We start from the raw sequence: 5469 nt of genomic DNA on the forward strand, positions 1-5469 counted from the left end.
CACCAAGGTGTCGTTGTATGATTTCTCTTAAATGACGATAGATAAATGGCTGGTTCTTTTTTTATTGACACCGGAGGCTCCTTGACTTTGACGTGAAGTGGAAAAATAATTTCTCTATTTTCATTTTGGACCTTTAATGGCCATAACTCAAAAACCGTTTGAGGCCTGGACGCCATGTTGTTCGGGGCCAACTGCCCATTATGCCGCCCCTACGCTCACCGAGTTTCGGCTTCTAAATATTTTCAGTTTTCGAGATAAGGCCCCGTCGTGAATCGTGATGTTTTGTCCAATAGCAATATGATTGCTTATGCCCTCTTGTGGGAATTTCCGGGACAGCGGAAAAATGACCTAAATCTTATTATTTTTGTAAAACGGAAACCGAATGTCCGACAAAGTTCATTTGATGACTTCCTGGTAGGTCCGGCCCTGCCGCTCGCCCGACGCCGTCCGCGAATTTTAGAAACGATTTCGGACGTCTAGTAAGGGACCGTACATTTGCAATATGGACTTTCTCACTAACCATACAGGTACTGCCGAAATCTTCCCTTAAGGTATGTAATACCTACGTGGCAAATGAGCTTAAAAAACTGTAGTTGCTGTATCGAAACCCTTGAATGAAATCTATGAAAGTTAGGCAGAGCAATGGCAGGGCCATGTGTCGATCCCATCGAGACATTTAACAAATCTGTTGTCAGGCAGAGTTGTCTCAAGTGCTTGATGCGGTGTGGGTTCAAATCCCACCATTGAGTTTGCTCTTGGAAAAGCTATTCTTCAATACATGAATCTTATCAGTTTCTCTAGGATTGTGGAGGGATTCTATATTCATGTGGGGCCATGCAAGAGAGGAAATATGTTTTGTGAAGAGGTTGGTGTTTTGATCCACACATGTAGTTCATCGCCTTCACCACCAAGATACCAATTCCTGTGCTCTCGCGGTGGAATATAGAATCTTAACAGTGTTTGTGAAAGTCAAAATCTTCCAATGCCATAATACAGTACAGAATTGTACCGGTTACACGATGAGGATGGGATTCAAACCCATGCATGCAGAGCACAATGGATTAGCAGTCCATCGCCTTAACCACTCGGCCACCTCATCATGTAATACCTACGTGGCAAATGACCTTAAAAAACTGTAGTTGCTGTATCGAACCCTTGAATGAAATCTATGAAAGTTAGGCAGAGCAATGGCAGGGCCAAGTGTCGATCCCATCGAGACATTTAACAAATCTGTTGTCAGGCCGAGTTGTCTCAAGTGCTTGATGCGGTGTGTTGAGGTGTCGGTTCAAATACCAGCATTGAGGTTGCCCTTGGAAAAGCTATTCTTCAATACATGAATCTTATCAGTTTCCCTAGGATTGTGGAGGGATTCTATATTCATGTGGGGCCATGCAAGAGAGGAAGTATGTTTTGTGAAGAGGTTGGTGTTTTGATCCACACATGTAGTTCATCGCCTTCACCACTAAGATACCAATTCCTGTGCTCTCACGGTGGCAGTCGGCCATCTTACCAGTGTTTGTGAAAGTCAAAATCTTCCAATGCCATAATAAAGTATAGAATTGTACTGGTTACACGATGAGGATGGGATTTGAACCCATGCATGCAGAGCATAATGGATTAGCAGTCATCGCCTTAACCACTCAGCCACCTCATCCTGTAACACCTACGTGGCAAATAACCTTAAAAAACTGTAGTTTCTGTATCAAACCCTTGAATGGTCTCTATGAAAGTTAGGCAGAGCAATGGCAGGGCCATGTGTCGATCCCATCGAGACGTTTAACAAATCTGTTGTCAGGCCAAGTTGTCTCAAATGCTTGATGCGGTGTGTGGATCAAATCACACCATTGAGGTTGCCCTTGGAAAAGCTATTCTTCAATTCATGAATCTTATCAGTTTCTCTAGGATTGTGGAGGGATTCTATATTCATGTGGGGCCATGCAAGAGAGGAAGTATGTTTTGTGAAGAGGTTGGTGTTTTGATCCACACATGTAGTTCATCGCCTTCACCACTAAGATACCAATTCCTGTGCTCTCGCGGTGGCAGTCGGCCATCTTACCATCTCTTACCATCTCAAAATCTGCATGTCTGGCAGACATATCAGTGTGGATGACGGATCACCACCTCAAACTGAACCTCGGCAAGACTTCATCATGTCCATTAGGTGATGTTTTTTCACTATAGAATCATATTGCAAGTGCACGTGCATTTGCAATGTGGTTCAATGGACAATTACCATATGAAATTTGACATGCTCAAAAATCCTGCAGAAATGCAAAATTGACTGGCCAGATGAACTCGGGATGGCCTGACAGTGATAGTTGCTCCTTTCCATCGCTCGTTGTGTTGACTTCATCATGTCCATTTTGTGATGTTTTTACACTATAGAATCATATTGCAAATGCACGTGCATTTGCAATACGTTTCAATGTGCATTTACCATATGAAATTTGACATGCTCAAAAATGCTAAATTGACTGGTCTGATGAACACAGGATGGCCGAGCAGTGAGAGTCGTACCTTTCCATCACTCGTTGTGTTGATTTCATCATGTCCATTTGTTTATGTTTTCTTTAACTGCAAAGTCACTGTGCATTTGCAATATGGTTCAATGGGCAGGTACCATCACGAATTTGTCATGCTATAAAAATCCTGCAGGAATGTGAAATTGACTGGCCCGATGAACTCGGGATGGCTGGGCAGTGATTCTGGTTCATCTCAATGGCTCGTTAGGGTTGATTTCAGAATGTCACTTTTGGTGATGGTACCTCACTGTTTAAACATATTGCAAATGGACAAGAGTCACCAGCAAGTCACCGTCCATCAGTCAATTAGATATCATTCTGACACCAAACTGATACAAACTGACACTAAACCCACTTTTTCCAACCTGTTTCGTAGCCAACTATCACATACTTCAGAGCTGGCCCAAAATTCACAACGCCTTTGGTTCAAACCATAAAAAAAACATAAAACACGTAGTTACGTTCTAGCTGCGGGTCCATTTCTTATGTTACTTGTAGGCCTCGATGAGACGACCCCGAATCCCGAGTTTCGGCTCAATAGGTCCTTCGGTGCCCGAGTAAAACCCTAATTGGTGCTGAAAATCAATTTTTTTCAATGCCTTGCTATGGGGTCCTTGAATGAGCTATCGGACCAAAACGTTGGGGTCCGTCTCTATGGACCGAGCCGGTTTCAATGCACCTAGTCTTGTGTCTCTGAGACTTTTCTAAATGTCGCCATTTTCGTAATGGTCAAAATGAATTGAAGTCATTGCAAATGTACGAGGCTATTTCTCAGTCCGAGAACCTTCTAGAGCCACCTAACTCACCACGCACTATCGACCCGAGGTCTAGAACAGGTTTCTAAAGTTTCGAACTCTAGGTCTGACGGTTCTTTTTTAGCTCGAACAAAGCTAACTATTGGAGGCACTGTCTGTCTCTACAAACCCCAATCGTCCCTCCTTCCAAGTTGTGTGTCTGTGTGATTTAGTTTTCCTTTGAAATTTTATGGGAAAAATGACTGATTTACAGTTCATGGGGGTTGCCTAATCACACATATGAAGTTTTGGACAGATCTGACGTTTTTAACCCCTCGAAACAGCCCCTGAGACACCAATTAAGGCACTTCCGGTTGGCACAGGAAGCTATAAGTCAAGACATATCCTCACTGGGGTATGCTTTTACAGAATCCTGAGTTTTAAGTCCTTACGTTAAGAATTGACTGATTTACACAGGGTTGAATGCACTATGTCTATCAAACTGCAGGCAGGTAATGGAAAAATACTTTTAGGGTGATTTTAACCACTTCCGGTTGGTCCAGTAAGCTTAGAATCAACACAGGTAGACCTCATACTGGCCTGATGGACTGTTATCAAAGACAGGTTCATACGGCATTCATAACCCATATAGACTTCAGGTTGAATTTAGGGGTGCAGGTAATGTATTCCTATGGGGAGAGAAGTCAATGCAAACTCTTTGAAGTAAACACCTTATTTTAACTATTAAGGGTTAATGCCACACGGTCAAGGTTAGGCTTGCACGGATCAGGAGGACCTTAGGAACATACCTGAGGTCGAATTGTGCTTCTCACCCTAACGGTTCTCTCACTGTCACCCAAAAGCAAATGACGTTGTGGGACAGGCTTAATTTTGGGCCTACTTTTCTAATGGTCGCTGCGCTCAGACCGAGCGAGCTACGGTCAAGCGGGATATCTCGTTGAACTCGGCACGGCCTAGAGATTATGTTTATGCCATTGCCTGCTCTCTGTGTCTTTGAGAACCGCACTTTTTCACTCCATCCTTGCTGTGTGTGCGTGTGAGAGCTTTTCTTTGACATCTGTTGGGAGAAATGACAGATTTACAGTTCATGAGGGTTACCTAGTCACACATATGAAGTTTTGAAAAGATCTGACCTTTTTAACCATTGGAAACTGCCACTGTGACATCATTAAAGGCACTTCCGGTTGGCACAGGAAGCTATAAGTAAACCCATGTCTTGATTGACATAGAAACTTACAGAATCCTGAGTTTTAAGTCTTTAAGTTAAGAATTGACTGATCTACAATCTACACAGGGTTGAGAGCAATGGCATTGATGTAGTCATTTTCACCTTTGAAGGTTATGTACATCAAAACACCTTTTGGGTCAATTTAACCACTTCCGGTTGCTTCAGGAAGCTTAGAATCGGCACAGGTAGACCTCATAGTGATCTGATGGACTGTCATAGAAGACAGGTTCATAAGGCATTCATAACCCACATAGGCCTCAGGTTGAATTTAGAGGTGCAGGCAATATATTCCTATGGGGAGAGAAAACAATGCAAACTGTTTGAAGTAAACACCTTCTTGTAACTGTTAAGGGTTAATGCCACACGGTCAAGGTTAGGCTTGCACGGATCGGGAGGACCTCAGGAACGTACCTGAGGTCGAATTGTGCTTCTCACCCTAACGGTTCTCTCACTGTCACCCAAAAGCAAATGACATTGAGGGCCAGCCTTCCTTTTGCGCCTTCTTTTTTTCAAGGTCGCTGCACTCAGAGCGAGCGAAGGGTCAAGCGGGGCGTCTCGTTGAACTCTGCACAGCCTGGAGACTATGGTGATGCCATTTTTTGTGTTGATTTCAGAATGCCATTTTGGTGATGGTCCCTCTCCGTTTAAACATATTGCTAATGTACAAAAGTCAACTAGCAAGTCAGTGTCCATCAGTCAATTAGATGTCATTCTGACACCAAACTGATACCAATTGACACCAAACCCACTTTTTCCAACTCATTTAGAAGCCAACTATCACATATGTCAGAGCAGGCCCGTAATTCACAGCGCCATTAGTTTAAAACATAATAAAAACGTAAAACACATAGTTACGTTCTAGCTGCGGGTCCAGGTCAGACATTATGTGAAGGCCTATGTGAGGCGACCCCGAATCCCGAGTTTCGGCTCGATAGGTCCTTCGGTGCCCGAGTAAAACCCTAAT

At 43.4% G+C, this 5469-nt stretch overlaps 1 non-coding gene across 1 annotated transcript; it reads right to left on the bottom strand.

The window, feature by feature from the left end:
- Window positions 1-1017: 1017 nt before the first annotated feature.
- trnas-gcu lies at window positions 1018-1099 on the bottom strand. Its single transcript has one exon. It is a non-coding gene; the product is annotated as a tRNA-Ser (tRNA).
- Window positions 1100-5469: the final 4370 nt, after the last annotated feature.

The sequence above is a fragment of the Oncorhynchus gorbuscha genome, unplaced genomic scaffold (assembly GCF_021184085.1).
Source record: "Oncorhynchus gorbuscha isolate QuinsamMale2020 ecotype Even-year unplaced genomic scaffold, OgorEven_v1.0 Un_scaffold_172:::fragment_2:::debris, whole genome shotgun sequence".
Taxonomy (NCBI): domain Eukaryota; kingdom Metazoa; phylum Chordata; class Actinopteri; order Salmoniformes; family Salmonidae; genus Oncorhynchus; species Oncorhynchus gorbuscha.